We start from the raw sequence: 15,352 nt of genomic DNA, 5'->3' as shown, positions 1-15,352 counted from the left end.
AGCTTGTCGCTGAGCGGGCGGCGGTTTTTTACTGCCTCGCTAACTCGCGAACAAGGAAAGTTGCGACAGCCGCACGTCTGATGGGGTTAAAGATTGGAGTCGATTCGGGCGCGTTTCAATACACGACGAATGTCGCACATTTTCGCGTAATTCATTATGCGAATCTCGTGACTCTGTCCAGCATGCTGAACCGCGCGTCTGTTGTCATGGCATGCTAGTCATTATTCGCAGTAATACATTTGGTTATAATCCTCTGGCAGCAAATGTTTCTGAATTTATTTTGGTATTAAGAGCAAGAATAGTTGCTATTTGTTAAAGATCCCGGTGATACAAGAAATATCAAAATGTAAGCTTTTAAAACAACTTTTAGACAAATAAAGCCTTTTTAGTGCACATAAAATTGAAATAAATGTAGGTAACATAACAAAAAACACAAAGCGCGCGCCCGCGCGCGCGTGTGTGTGTGTGCCTGTGTGCGTGCGTGCGTGTGTGTGCGCGTGCGTGCGTGCGTGCGCCCATACAGCTATCCATAGCCATTTATCCAATGCACCATTCAGCGATTAATCTCCATCATTTGTCGAATATATCTATCTGTAGGTGTATATGACGATGTTGCATTTCCCGTGGCTATAAGCACGCCACATACACATCGTTTATAGCAAACCTGAGCCCTCCAATTTCCTATTTGTACACCGCGGTTCATAAGCGAGCGCCCTTGATGTCCTTGTCCTTCATGGTCAGCTGTCGCCAATCGCTCAAGAAATCGTTATACATCGATTATCTTGCGCATCTTGGACGTTTGCAGCCCCTTATTACATCGTCCGAGCGCCTATACGTCAAACTTAGTGACTTAGTCAACCCACGTCGAGAAATATGCGCTGGCGTAATCACGCAATAAATATTTGCGCAATACGCGTCAGAGTTTACCACTGCTTGATTGAGCTTGCTGTGCAGTGAAGCTTGCCCACGTCCCCAGAAGTCTCACCCAGCTGCAGTTGATTGCGTTAAGAAACGATTACACATGTGTAATTGCTCAAGTCGCACATTAGTCAAGCAGACCATCATAAAAGTGTTAAGCAACGACGCGGAGCATCTCCGTTGGTTTATACGATGCTTCTGTATATGAATTCACGATTTCTGCATGCTTAACCCAAAGCGCGATAAGGAATAGCTGGGGCCACCAAAATACGTTACTGGTTCCGTCGTATACCAAAACGAAATAAAGTAAAAAGTGTGCATGTTCGAATGCAGAAGGTTTAAATACTACCCTCCGTTGTCGCACGATAAACCAGTGATTACGACGACGACCATCGAACTCCTTAGAAAACATGAGGGAAATGTCAGATATGGCACAACGGCAGTTCAGGTAAATGAAAAGCCCAAATAATAAACGTTACGAATATTGGATGGTGATTAAACAGGTGGCGCTTGTTGCAGTGCGCTGTTCTTTTTTTTTTCTTTTTTCATTTAATTTGTGTTGTTATCTTTCTTCGCTTCTTTGTTTGTTTTCTGAAGAAAAAGTAACCTCGACATTCTAGCTCCATTAGTGTTTCTTTCAGACCATTATGTAGTACATAATCTATGGCGCACTTCGCGAGCTCTTTCCTTTAAATGCGCTCACAAAGCCTCAAACGCCCTATATGTATCCTGCTCAATATTTTACACTCTCGGAAGCACTGGCTGTTATGTGCATGGCGCATGACATTTTGCGTCACTGGTGTCATCGGTGTCAAAAAATATCTGCCATAAGCATTGCCAGTGTACTGCCGTGGACAAAGGCAGCGTCGAACCGCTAAGATAGGCACCGCAATGATTAATCAGAAACATAGAGATAAGGGTAACTGTATACACGGCCATAAGTTGGGACACTTTGCGTTATTCTATGTGTATAAGATCCTACGACAGCGCGAACTTCAGACCAACTAGCGCAAACATGCACATTGCTAAGTGTATAAGAGGTCACAGATGATCCTTGCGAAATTGCCACGCAAGGTCGAGCCCGGCTGTGCCTTCAATTCTGCATGCCCACTGGTCAAATAATGCACGGTGCCGAAATTTCTCCTCGGTGCTTGCAAATATGTGCAGCTGCGACGTGCGCGTCCACCACGACGCAACACACGCTTGTCATCATTTATCTCCACGCTATTTGTCTTGATTAAAGTCGCAAGCACCCAAAGAGCATCGCATAGAAGTTCGGCTAGCAACACGACCTGCTATGCGGTGAAGCCGCTCGCCTGCACGCGCGGAATGTACGCTGAAGTCACTTCATAAAGCTGCGGCATCGATGCACCTCCTGCAATCTGCGTTCTTGCCTCCATCTTCGTGCATTCAGGTCTCGTTCGAGCTGGACAACATCTTTCTTTTTTTTTTTTTTTTGTGAGCCCACAACGCCTCGGTGACGGTGGCAAAGTGTGTGCCATGTCAGCTGCCCCTACGTCCACCCGCTGTGCGGTTGCAAGGCAGATGGCGACGGCGCCACCATTCCTCGCTCGCTGCTTCTTTCGCTTCCATCATTTGCGGTTTTGTATCTTGCCATCCGCCTCTGCGAGTGTCAAGGCAGGGGTCGGCAGTGTCTCTCCCTGCGCTGCTCCGAGCCACTCGCATAAAACGAAGCAAGGGCCTCCTAGCGACGCTCACACTGACGAACGGCAAGGCTCCCGGCAACTCGACTGATAAGGCCAATTAAGTCAAGCCACTGCGGGGTGTTAAGAGAGACGGCTTCCGAAAGCAGCGACTATATGAAAGTGGGGCTGCCGCAATTAAAACAACAACAAAACAGGCGGAGAGAGAGATAGAGAGGGGGGAGGGGGGGAGAAAAGCAGCTAAGATGCAGCGTTGTGAGCCGGCATCTGAGGCGAGCGGAAGTTCTGCTTGCCCAACATGACGAATATGACGGTGAAACAAACCTTAAGCTCTTGTTAGTGAGTCGTTATACTGTCGCGACACAATTCCTATGGGACAGAGATGCGTAACGTTAAAGTGGTTCTTGATATTTGTCATTGATGTCATGCAGAAAGGCAGCCTGAATACAAACTATATGGAACCACTAAAGTTATCGTTGTACGGGGGTGTTTTCGGAAAGACAGGGCGAGCTATGATAACAAAAAGAAAAAAAGTATCACACGCCTGCATGTTTGGAGCCTGCTGCCCATTTTATCGGGTACTGTGGTGGGCAGAGAAGTATCACGGTTGCCTTTGGTCCTTTTTCTTTCATTTTAGCGGCGTTTGGTGTTATTCCTTTCATTCTTGCGGCGTTTGGCCCCTTAATGTCCAACCCCCTAACGGTTCTCACTAGTCCAACCTGCACTGAAGACTTCTTTCACCTTCCATTTCAGCCAGTCATAACTGTTTTTCTAAACTACCTGTTGTTCAAAGCGATCCGGAACGAAAAACGAAAGCTCGGACGTATCAGACGCAGTCAAACCGGACGTTCAGGACAGCAGGTAGCAGAGAAGAAAACAAGCAAATAAATGGTGAGGGCGTTGTTTCCAGCTCCAGCGTGGGACTAGTGTCAGCAAGCGGTTCGACATGTTTTCCGGGCTCTCGGGGTGTCTTTCAACGGGGCCCGGTAGAAACGACGGCAAAAGATCGAGGTCGTGTGCTTCTAAAAGAGACAACGTCGTTTCTCTTGCGGGTGTGGCTTTGGCAGAGGCTCCGCGCTTTTGCGCAGTTGCTCGACGGCGACGCACTCGAGTGAGCAGATTCCCCGGTGCCGAATGTTGCCGAATGTTGCTGAGAAAAGAAGCGTGCCGTCGCTTCTTCATTCCGAAAACCGAGACGGCCTCCTGCACCCCCTGCCTGGTAGAAAAACCTTTCGTGACTATGTCCCACGCTCTCGGAACAGTTACAATCGACCGCCGTTGTTCATTCGCGGCTATAAGTGGCATCTTGAGGGAGGGCTGTTGCCGGGAAAAGGATGACTCATACAGATGTCTACGAACATCGTTTCATTCGTTCTATCGCTACGGCGCTTGAGAATTTAGCAAAAGGAAGCCAGGAGGAAAGACGTCAATGGATCTTTGGTACAGTTATGACGTGATGCGAAGTTTCTCCAGGCAGCCCTTAGTGGGGAGAAAACCCTCGAGGTTTCCTAAGCACAAAAATAAAAACAGCTAAATATTGGTTGGTTAACGTCGCAATGCCAATCAATGTACAATATCCCCAATGCGCGCGCGAGGACCAACGCACTACGTAACTGAAAAGTCATCAATACTTGGGATAGTTGTTGAAAATTTCCGAGACTGGGCTGAACGAAACAGTGATAGTGCACTGAGGTCCGTGTGTTAGTCGCACATTGTCGTGACAGGATGGATCCATGCTGTCATCAGACTCACGCAACATCCTGTCGCTATGACCATCCTAGCATAGTGATAGGATGGTCCTAGTCACTTACGGCGCCTATATCTAAACTCTTAACTCTTTCATACCTCCACACCCTTTTGCCTTTGCAAGATATCTGCGTCAACCTTTCTGTCTTTCTCTCTCTTTCTTTTTCTCTCTCTCCTGCATTACTTACCGTTTGCTATAAATAGTCGCGGCATTTCACACGATGACAATGTTATCATTTAGGCGCACCGCGATTTTCGTCGTACCGACAACGCTACAATTCTTTCTCCGCGCTGCTAAATATAGAACAGGGCCCGTCAACATGTTTTATAGAAGCACACCGTAACTACCCTTGTCACCGAGACTTGATCATTCGTGGGCTTCGTGAGTGCTGCTGCCGCTATGCAGTCGCTTGCACTTTGTGTGTGGTCTTGTTAAGTGTGACTTGTGGTAGGGGTAGATCACCAACAAACCACACAGTTTTCAAGAGCTGCCGCTGTTCTCTATGCTGAACCTTGATCGCCCCTGCTCCCTATTTACTTCACTGCCGCTGGGCAGTCGCTACGTATAAACGCACAGAAAGGTAACTACGTATCAAACGAGTTGCAGGAAGTTCTACTCGGTAGCCTTACTCCGAATGGGATGGTTCAGGAAACTATTGAAGCTATAGAAGAAGAGGAGGTCGCAAAATTGCACGCACCCTAGAGAGACCGTCTCCTCTTCGCGCACTCCGTTCTCGATTACCTTAAAAGGCACAACGTTCAGAGCAATCCACGAGCTGATACAAGCTCGCGGTTGTAAAACAAGCACCCTAATTTGCCTACAAGTAGGTCGTATAACGGCGAGGTCGACCTTTTCAGCCGGCGCACATGCGCCGCGTGAACACTTGCGACCGACGCGCACACATGAACGAACGCCGCAACGATACATTCCCGACTTTAAAATAGGACCCCCCCCCCCCCCCCCCCCCCCGGTAGACAGTTTTAAACGGATGGTTACGCCGACACGATTTATGGCCACCGTGAAACTGCCAGTGAAACAGGTTCGCACTGGCGCGTCGTTAGGGCTTGTACAACACAAGGTGTTTCCTTTTCCTTTCTAACTGTTTCGAAATTCGTTTTTCCATGTTTGCTTCATTCCACATTCTCGCACTTGTGAAACGTCCCCCCCCCCCCCCCACCCCGCCTTTACGTTAAACACGTGTAAGGGAAGCTTAATAAAGGGTGCATTCAACTCTGCATTTGCGTGCCAATTTAAAGAGATACAAGGTTACCCAGCCAGAGCGGCTGAATAAACGTGCCAGGCAAGTGTTCAGGCATCGCACAGAATATCCTGTCACGTCTTTGCTCTACAGCCATCCTCAGCAGCTGCGGAGCTCTACGATAATCGTTCGATGCTATCTAAATCGATGTGGTCGGAAGCGAGAGCACGCGCCAGTAGTTAGTGCATGCAGTCGTTGCATGCTTGAATGCCAACATATGGCGCACTGTGCAGTCGTATAGTTGAAAACGAAAGCGTATTAGACACGCGGAGCTGGATACGACAGCGAAGAATCGTACAGGTTGCGTCTATAGATCGGTGAAACGAATTATGTGCTATTTGTGAAGAATCATGTCAGGTTTATAAATTAAAGAAAAGAAGAAAAACTGCTAATGAGAACGTTTCAGAAGATGATAAATGGAAAGTAGATAATAGTAATATCTCGGGTTTTACGTGCCAAAACCAGGATGTGATTATGAGACGCACCGTGGTGGAGGGCTCTGAAAATTTCGACCACCTGTGGTTCCTTAACTTGCACCTAAATCTAGTCGCATGGGCTTCTAGCATTTAGCTCCATCCAAATGCGACCGCCGCGGCCGGGATCGAACCCGCGACTTTCGGGTGAAATGAAAGTAGGATAGCGTCAGTTTTCAAGAATGTCCCTGACTTCCTTTGTACTTTCACCATCCTCCATCGTCTTCGCGAACAGAACGATTCCACACGTAAACACGCCTATACACCGAGTGGACGAGAGGCCCACAAGAGGTGCCTGCGCGGTCGGCGTGAGACTTGTCTCCGGAGAAAACGGCCCTCGTTGGGTCAGACTCGCGCAACAGAGTTCTCAGGAAAAGCCTCAAAAGCGGAAGAATTTCACCCTCCGTGGGTTTGGGAGAACAGTGGGGTGGCCCCGCACCGCTTCATCACTTCCAGAGCGCGAGCGTGCATTTCTTTTGCCTTGTTATTGTTGTTGTTTTCTTCGCTCTCCACACTCCTACCTCGCCACTTCCTCTGTACCTTCCCCTCGCGTCCATACGCACTCGAGGTACGTACACACGCACGCACAGGTTGCTCGGAAATGCTACGCGAGCTCTGCTCGCCACGCGCATGCGCCACTCGGGGAGCCGACTTGACATCGTCATTAGTGCCACGGCGAGCACCATTTGTTTCCCTGGGCCCCGTTTGGACGGCCCTAGATGGCCCATTCCTTCGTGCGTAATCTGAAAGTAGGCGGCACGGGAAACTGCGAAGCCTCCTGCGGTGTCTTTCTCTCTCTCCGCTCTGGTGGTGTTTCTTTGGAAGGCATATCTGTCCGCTGGTCGAGTCTCTTTTCTCACCGGCGGAATTGAGATGTTGGCTTGGAGTGTTGACGTCGAAGTAATGTCCCACTGCTTTGAGCGCTGTGAAATGCGGGTCAGAATATTCACCTTAAACGCGAGACGTGGATGAGAGTTTGCTACGTGAAGCTATACTTATTAGTACAACGTGAGAAGCGTTTACAAGGTGTGTGGTAAGCCACAAACCTTGAATGAGATCTTTGACTTTGGTACTCTAAAGTTTCATACGCACTGACCTCCTCACTTTTCACGGCCGCCAATCAGTTGTTACCGTTTGCCCGAAGAAGCTTATGCTTCGTAAAATTTAAGAACACTTTATGCGATGTGGACAAGCTACTACTTGTCTCTCTAAAGATTTAGAGAGACGGGTTTTAAATCTGAGCGAATGCCACCGAAGCTTAAGCGCCAAAAAGACTTCAAAACTTGAGGGGCGTCACAACCACTAACAGCTGAGTAAAATAATATATCTTAGTGCACTTGGAAACGCCGTCGAAAACATGCTTTGTTCTATAGATATTAAGTTTTATGCGACAAAGCCAGGTTGACATATGAGTTCATAGGCGGTTCGTCAGTACCTCGTTGTCCATTAGGTCCGCAAACACATCATCTCACTACAGATGCTCAAACCAATGGATTTACAAAGACTATTAAAGACTAATGAACTGGAGACAATGTTGTGTTTTCTTAGAAATAAATTCCTTTGGTAAGACTGTCAGAACAGGAAAGAAAAGCAACCGTTCAGGGCATAAAATTTAGGAATGCTACAACGACTTCAAGGGGCTTTCAAATAATTGTTATAAAGTGTGTATGACATGTTGACATGGTGTAAATCCGTCTTCGTGACAACACGGCGACACATAAAATAAAGTTATAGTCCCTTCAGGTAACGCCAAGGGAAGCACACGAGAATGCCTGTGCTCTCACGAGACACTCATTAAATTATTGACTTTTGGTACCTTTGATGCTCACGACGAATCCAGCGCGAGGCTTTCGGACTCATGCGCAATATGTAATGAGTCATGAATGTAATCTTCGGACATCTGTCCCTGAAGTGTCTCTTTGTTCTTCCTGAATTGTTGGAATATGGACTACTTGAGCCCGAGCTCCATCTGGTAGAACAGAACATATACGGGATGCAAAAGCGCAAACGCACAACACAGAATGACACAACGCGATGCGTAGCTCTTGCTATGTCTTCTGTCCACGAGCCAAGCTTTAGCACCGCTCCAAGAGCTTTATTCATCGTAGAACGACAAGCAGAGACGCCATGCAGCATCATTAATTCTGACGCTATGGTAGCGAACTAAAACAAGTCAGACCTCCTTGAAGAGTATACATAGGCGTATACACTCATCTCCGAACGTATATCTTAATTTCGTCGAGACACAACAAAAAAAGTTGCCCGCTAGAAATGCTTTCCGCAAGCATATTTGGCGAACTTCCACGCTGTGCACCTATCTTAAACCGGAATGAGGTTAAGTGAAGAGATAGCATCGTTAAACCGCTTAAGATAGTACGGCGTGCCATTCCTCATTATATTGCCAGCGCGGCGAAGACCGAAAACCATGCCTATGAAATAAACGCTCGAGCTTTGGTCGCTCCGTACACTATTCTTTATTAATTAGATGCACGGATGTTTCACGTGGGCCCAGCAGTACAGTTTGGTTTATTCATCATTTATCGGCACTCTTTCTCAACAAGGCCTCGTCATCCAGACGTAACGTAAAACCTATTGGCTTTACCAAATCTTGGCTGTGCCTTGTATCAACAGTGCTGAAACCGCTGTTTTACTTCTCCAAAAACCCTACATGTGCTCTTTGCTCTATCTGCCGCGTATATGATAAAAACACGTGATAAGCTTATCGTGTATCCTTATTACACGAAACAAGCATGCCAATGTCAGTAACAACAGCAACGAGGCATACACTGCAAACATTAGCGATTACTTAGCTCAGATGCTGTACGCTGCCTACTATCTTTCATCGACTGTCCAGAACTGTTACTGTATATGTGTTGGTGTCGCCATGCAAGTACAAGAAACTTATTAGCCCTTTCTGTGTGAGTTTGTGATTCCTGCAAGTACCATTTCTTCTTGGAATAGATACCACGAAAGAAAGAAAGAAAGAAAGAAAGAAAGAAAGAAAGAAAGAAAGAAAGAAAGAAAGGAAGAAAGAAAGAAAGATGCCTCATCAAACGCTAAAATTGACCATCGACGTCGGCGGCGTCGTCGTCGCAGCGTCAACACGAGTGATGCAGAAGGTCATCATAACGCGATGACGTCACTATATGACGTCGTCCTGAAGTGAGATATCGCCAAAATTTGCGACATCATTATGACGTCACTAAAACGTCACATGATGGCTTCATCACACGACATCACTGCTTGGTCAAAGGTGCGTCGATCACGGAGACAGTACCAAACCACGTTATGTGCAGAAATCTTTCGGATGGGTGCAGAGTAGGATCAATACATCGACTGAAAAGAAAAAGAAGATGGCTTTCGCCTTCGAGTCGTCTTAGACGAATGCAGAAGGGACTCCGTGAGTTTTATAGGCTTCCCAAGCAACGCTTAGCGGCGCTGCTGCTCTTGACAGGCAGCGCCATCTCTGGCAGAAAAACAGAAACTGGGGTGTTAGCAGCGCGCGTTTTCCCTTCTCTCCACCGCGTTGCTGCTCGCTTGTGTGCTCGTGCAGAGCTCTCGCGGTGCACTGTCGGCGCCTCGCAATGTACCGCTTGCAGTGCGGCTTCAAAAGGATTTTCAAGCTTGACTGGCACTTACGAAAAGCGAACTTGATAAAATGAGGAAGGCTTGTCAATCACGTTAATGGTGAAGAGCAGACGATCGACGACAACCACGCCCGACTCAAAGCGAAATGCATTTCCCAAGTCGCGATCACACCGTGTAGGACGTATACCTCGAGGTAAGTCTCATTCTGTCATGTTAAAGATGAATAATGGTCCACATGCACTCCGAAATGAAGCCGTACACGCTATCGATGTTCTGCGGCGGCGTGGACTACGAATCATATGATTGTTGTTTTGATATGGCATGCTCACAGTAGCAGCCGTGTACTTTCGTGAACAAACCTTTGCGGCGTGCGAAAAAAAGATTATACGGCCATGGCACTGCTTCCTGAGAAGGTTAGAGTCAAGTCCTCCGTGCCGCTGGAGAATCACCCGCCGATTAAGACGCGAGGCAGCTAGCTGAGCTTTAACCACTTTGAAGCAAGATGAACAGCTCGCCTCGTTTTTTCGGCTCTCGCGTCATGCTTGCAGTCTCTTTTTATGATATCGACTTGACAGGCGTATAAAACCTGTTGCGTGAACGCGGCTAGAAAATCGCACAAATTCAGAAGGTGGTTACTTCAAGGTTTCAATTGCAAAGCATGTATTAAGTGCCAGTTATATTTGGCGGCTTAAATATATATCACCCCAATAAAGTGACAAAAACAAAGCAAACCTGCAGAACGATGTCAAAGCTTGCTGAAAATGCACGGACGTCCGTTCCGGCGTGATAAAGCAGCCTTCCCGACGCGTGAAATGCAGGCGCCGAACTTCTGACAATGTGCGGAGTTCAGTTGAATTCAACCAACCGCGCAACGCTAACGGTATAGGGTCATTCCACGCCAAACGTCCCTGACATTGCGCTCGACCCTCTCCGATTGTATTGTAAAAAATTGTGGACGTTCATATCAGTGCACTATTTGCCCTCGGAAAGTATTTTGTGGAAAAAAATTTTTTCTTGTCTGTTACAGTGATTTGAATTTTGCCGTAGTGGGTGAAACATAGGTTGCGAAAAAATATTCTAAAAAATACAATACTTTACGGAACGCCTTAAATATCTGCTGTTTACTTGAAAAAGAATGGCACTATCTTATTATCACCCATTCACGACCTCTACTTTGTCTCACGATGTGCTTTGTGGTGAAGCAATGCTGCAAATCTGTGCCCATTTTGATTATTTTTTAAAAATTCTACGGATATTACAGACAAAACAGGACTATATCACATGGCTGGATAGTTGGCAGTAAGCGTGTCAAAAAAGTATTGAAGTCGATGACCAAGTAGTTTCGAAGTGGAAGGGGCGCAAACATTGAAAAATGTGTGAAATGCTCCACGTTCAGGCACATGTAGAGTGGTGATGCAGTCCACGTAAAAATGCACGCTTGGTCTCGTTGGGAAGAGTAAACAAAGGAGATTTATTTGTGAAAGTTTCATCGGAGTGTTTTTTCTTTTTGGCGAGAAACAAAAATTTATGTTGAGCGTTCGCGGCGTGCCTGGGCGCGGGCCCGTAAGTCCGCTTCACTGCGCCGCCACTATTCCTTGGGGCAACGGAAGTATGCAGCGGCCACGCGGTTGGCACAATCGTGTGCTGCTGTGAGTTTTCACGTTTCGACACGCATTCTTCGGCTTTCCGTAGTGCCGCCGACGAAGTGTCAGGGAAAACGAGTGATGCTTCATTTAATATATCTATTATTATATAATAAAACTGGCTAACAGGCACCGGGAATACACTTATAATTCCTTTTCATGTTCAGCTAGCTTGAACGTGACTCGCGCCATTCGTGCCTCGGCGCCGAATGGTGCTACGTATTCTTACGCTCGGATCTTCGCCAGAGGTGAACTTTGCTCCGGTGATCGCGTCGCCGAGCGAGCACGCGGCACTCGAAGGTTCGTCTTTCGGCCGCATCCCTTGGCAGCGCGTAAGATAAACATTGCGAATGGTGAGTATACTGCCACGGCCGCTGGAGCGCTTTTTATCCAGCGGCCGTAATACTGCTATCGTGTCATACTTTAGACGGAGAGCCTGTACAACGGAAACCGAAAGCGATAAATATACAAAAGGACGAAGCCGCCTTTAAGGCGGCTTCGTCCTTTTAAATGTCTATCGCCTTCGCTTAGTAATCGCAAGGCGATTACTAAGATGAAAGCATCGCATGCAGCGTCTAAGTTGAGCTCTCAGCAATGTTTGAGTCTACAATCTCAGTCAAAGGTACGCGCACGTTTCACCTTTTCGTGCCATCATCACTGACCACTCTTAATGCCGGGCTCACCACCTACTCAGCAACACAGGCATTTCAAGTGGCGAAGACCATACGTCGGCAACGGAAGTAAGAACTGCAACCTCCGCAGAGATCGAAAACACAACCCAAGCTCTGCGCCTGTCGTACATGTGCATGCAGTGACGTGGCAATGAAATTGTGCTCTGCTCCGACTACTAACCGGCAGCCTTTAGTGCCCTTCCGAAACATTCTGCCAGTCATATACACTGTTTGCAAGTTTTCAGCAACGTGAAAACTCACAGCAGCACACGATCGTGCCACCCGCGTGGGCGCTGCATACTTCCGTTGCCCCAAGGAACAGTGGCGGCGCAGTGAAGCGGACTTACGGGCCCGCGCCCAAGCACGCCGCGAACGCTCAACATAAATTTTTGTTTCTCGCCAAAAACAAAAAACACTCCGATGAAACTTACATAAATAAATCTCCTTTGTTTACTCTTCCCAACGAGACCAAGCGTGCATTTTTACTTGGACTGCATCACCACTCTACAGGTGCCTGAATGTGGAGCATTTCACACATTTTTCATTGTTTGCGCCCCTTCCACTTCGAAACTACTCGGTCATCGACTTCAATACTTTTTTTACACGCTTACTGCCAACTATCCAGCCATGTGATATAGTCCTATTTTGTCTGTAATAGTCGTAGAATTTTTAAAAAATAATCAAAATGGGCGCAGAATTGCAGCATTGCTTCACCACAAAGCACATCGTGAGACAAAGTAGTGGTCGCCAATGGGCGATAATAAGATAGTACCATTCCTTTTCAAGTAAACAGCAGATATTTAAGGCGTTCCGTAAAGTATTGTATTTTTTAGAGTATTTTTTCGCAACCTATGTTTCACCCACTACGGCAAAATTCAAATCACTGTAACAGACAAGAAAAATTTTTTTTCCAAAAAATACTTTCCGAGGGCAAATAGTGCACTGAAATGAACGTCCACAATTTTTTACAATACAATTGGAGAGGGTCGAGCGCAATGTCTGGGACGTTTGGCGTGGAATGACCCTATAACGCGAATGTGAACGTTCAACAACGACGGGCAGGTCTCACGAGCACGGGGAATCAAAACACAAAGTTGCTTCACCTACAACCGTAACTGGACTTTAACAATGCGAGAAGACAGCGAGTAATCATTACTGTAGTCGCTGCGTGCATGCGCCGCGTTACTTACCGATTCAGGTAGTCGGAACGAACGAAAGCGATGAACTCAGACAGCCAAAATAGAAGGCGAGACAGCGCTGTCAGCTATCCACGCTTGCCGCCTTTATTTCTCGTGCGACACGCCCGGGAACCGATACAGTTTAACACGTGAATCGTGTGCCATGTCTGCACTGTTGTGGCTGGTCACTAAACCGCAATACTTCGGACCACGCTTGCGCTTCCGCGGGGTCGCTTCTGCCATCGTGGAAGTGCGCAGCTTCGCACAGCAAGCCTCTCGGTTCAACGTACCCAGCTGACGGCCTCCCAGTTACCCGGTTACCCAGTTAGCTTGGGTTCCCTATAGCCTCTTATAGGAGTATGAAGTCGTAGCATTAATTTCTTACGGAGAAAGTCTTAAAATTTCAGTGCTGGCAGTTTCAGGTGTGATGCCGCAGCTGGAAAAAGGGGCATTGCACAAACGCTGTTCGCACGCGGGGGATTAAATTAACAGATAGAGAGAGTACGTGTAATCATTTCGTGACGCGAAATGAGCTTGAGGTCGCTCTTCTTGTCATACAGACGTGCGTTATGTCACTGGTTGCACACGTTGAAAACTTGAAGCTCCCGCCAAAAAATTCGCGGAGATCTTGCTATCAATATTCCGCAAAATGCTGTATCTATACGGAAACGACGAACTTTTATTTTACAATGTGACTGGTACTTACATTTTAAGAAAAACAGTACTTGCGCTTCGAAAGAAGCAAGCGGACAGAAAGAGGAAGAAACCCAGCTTGTTTCTGTCCACTTGATTCCTTATAGTGTTTTGTTTTCTCTGGAAACTAATTATTATAATGTACTTCAGTCCGGAAGTCTGTCCTCCTTGAAGTCTGTACCGCAAGAAACGCGACAGGATATGTGCATCTGGAAATCACGTTGCGGAAATGCGAAGCGACGTAGAGGGGGCGATAGACGTGAACGCAAATGCAAGATTGTCTTCATGCAATCCTATTTCAGTGTGAGTTGTGTACGTTTCTTCATCTTCTGCGTTTACACTCTAAAAACTGGTAAGCGTATCGCAAGAGTAAGAAAGCCGAGTTACTCTTCAGAGCGTTCTCTTACTCTCGCAAAGCATCGCATAGAGTGAAATGCACGTTCACTCTGTACGAAAGGAGAGAGTGAAATGTGCTTATACTCCACCTCTATCTGAGAGAGTGGAATGCCCGTATACTCTTCTGGCATGAGAGAGTAAAACGCAGTTATACTCCTGCTCCTCATATATAGTACATATCGATGTGCCGGCACGCGAGTGATGACCACTCATTATTAAGCACACGCATATACAGTACAGAGCACACTGCATTCGTCGCGGGGCTGGAGACAATTAATAAAAAAAGCAGCGTTTCCAGCATCTCCCAGTGCTTTTCAGTGTACTGGAATGCACTGGAATCCAGCGCCTCCCAGTGTTTTTCAGTGTACAGGAAGGCACTGGAATAAAGCCTAATATCCGCGTTTTTAGCCTTGGATTTGTGCAGTTAAACAAGCGAATATAACCTCATCGAGTCGGTCGACGATCGAAACTACATTCGAAAAGTTTTTAAATTCTTCGTATTTCAGTATCCACGTTTTTCGCTCGAACGTCGCGCACGGAGTACGCTGCCCTAAGCTAAATGGTCCGTACGGCTAGAGTGCGCTATTACGGCTGTAGTCGCGGAACGTAAACAGTAATGACCGAAAATATGTCCAAGGGCGTGACGAAAACTGAAGTGTTCAATGTGCATTTCAGAAGTACAGCGTTTTCTACACAGAAATGACTAACCGCTTAGCTGGTCAATGCGAATGCCGCACATGTCCTCGGTTACGCTAATCTTGTTTGCTGAGAAACGGGCCGGTTTGACGTTCTGATACCGGGAAGCACAAAACAAACAAATGAACTATCTTGTGTTTGGTTGTCGCATGTACGGAGATACTCAAACCGGCGTTTCTAAACAAGAAAATGAAGACAGATCACCGATATGGTGAGTGCAATCAGTGACAACATGAAAGAAAAAGGACGTGTTCCTCGTCTCCAAGTGTGGCGTTGTGGTAGCGCGTCGGACTCGCAATCTGAGGGTCGCTGGTTCGAACCTCACTTGTGCGTGTTTTTTTTTTCTCACGTCTTTTTTTTTTTTTGTCACAGTGCTCGTTATTATGTCATCATTACGATCTACGCTTGAATAAATTCTCAAATGCAA

The 15,352-nt window shown here is 46.9% G+C and overlaps 1 protein-coding gene across 2 annotated transcripts in view; it reads right to left on the bottom strand.

Moving 5' to 3' along the window:
* LOC119394283 (homeotic protein antennapedia) overlaps positions 1 to 15,352 on the bottom strand; it is a 189,725-nt gene that overhangs the window by 78,489 nt on the left and 95,884 nt on the right. The gene's annotated exons all lie outside the window — the stretch shown is intronic.

The sequence above is a fragment of the Rhipicephalus sanguineus genome, chromosome 5, assembly GCF_013339695.2.
Source record: "Rhipicephalus sanguineus isolate Rsan-2018 chromosome 5, BIME_Rsan_1.4, whole genome shotgun sequence".
NCBI classification, from domain to species: domain Eukaryota; kingdom Metazoa; phylum Arthropoda; class Arachnida; order Ixodida; family Ixodidae; genus Rhipicephalus; species Rhipicephalus sanguineus.
Note: the sequence above shows the minus strand (reverse complement) of the source record. Positions and strands in the feature narration are given on the sequence as shown.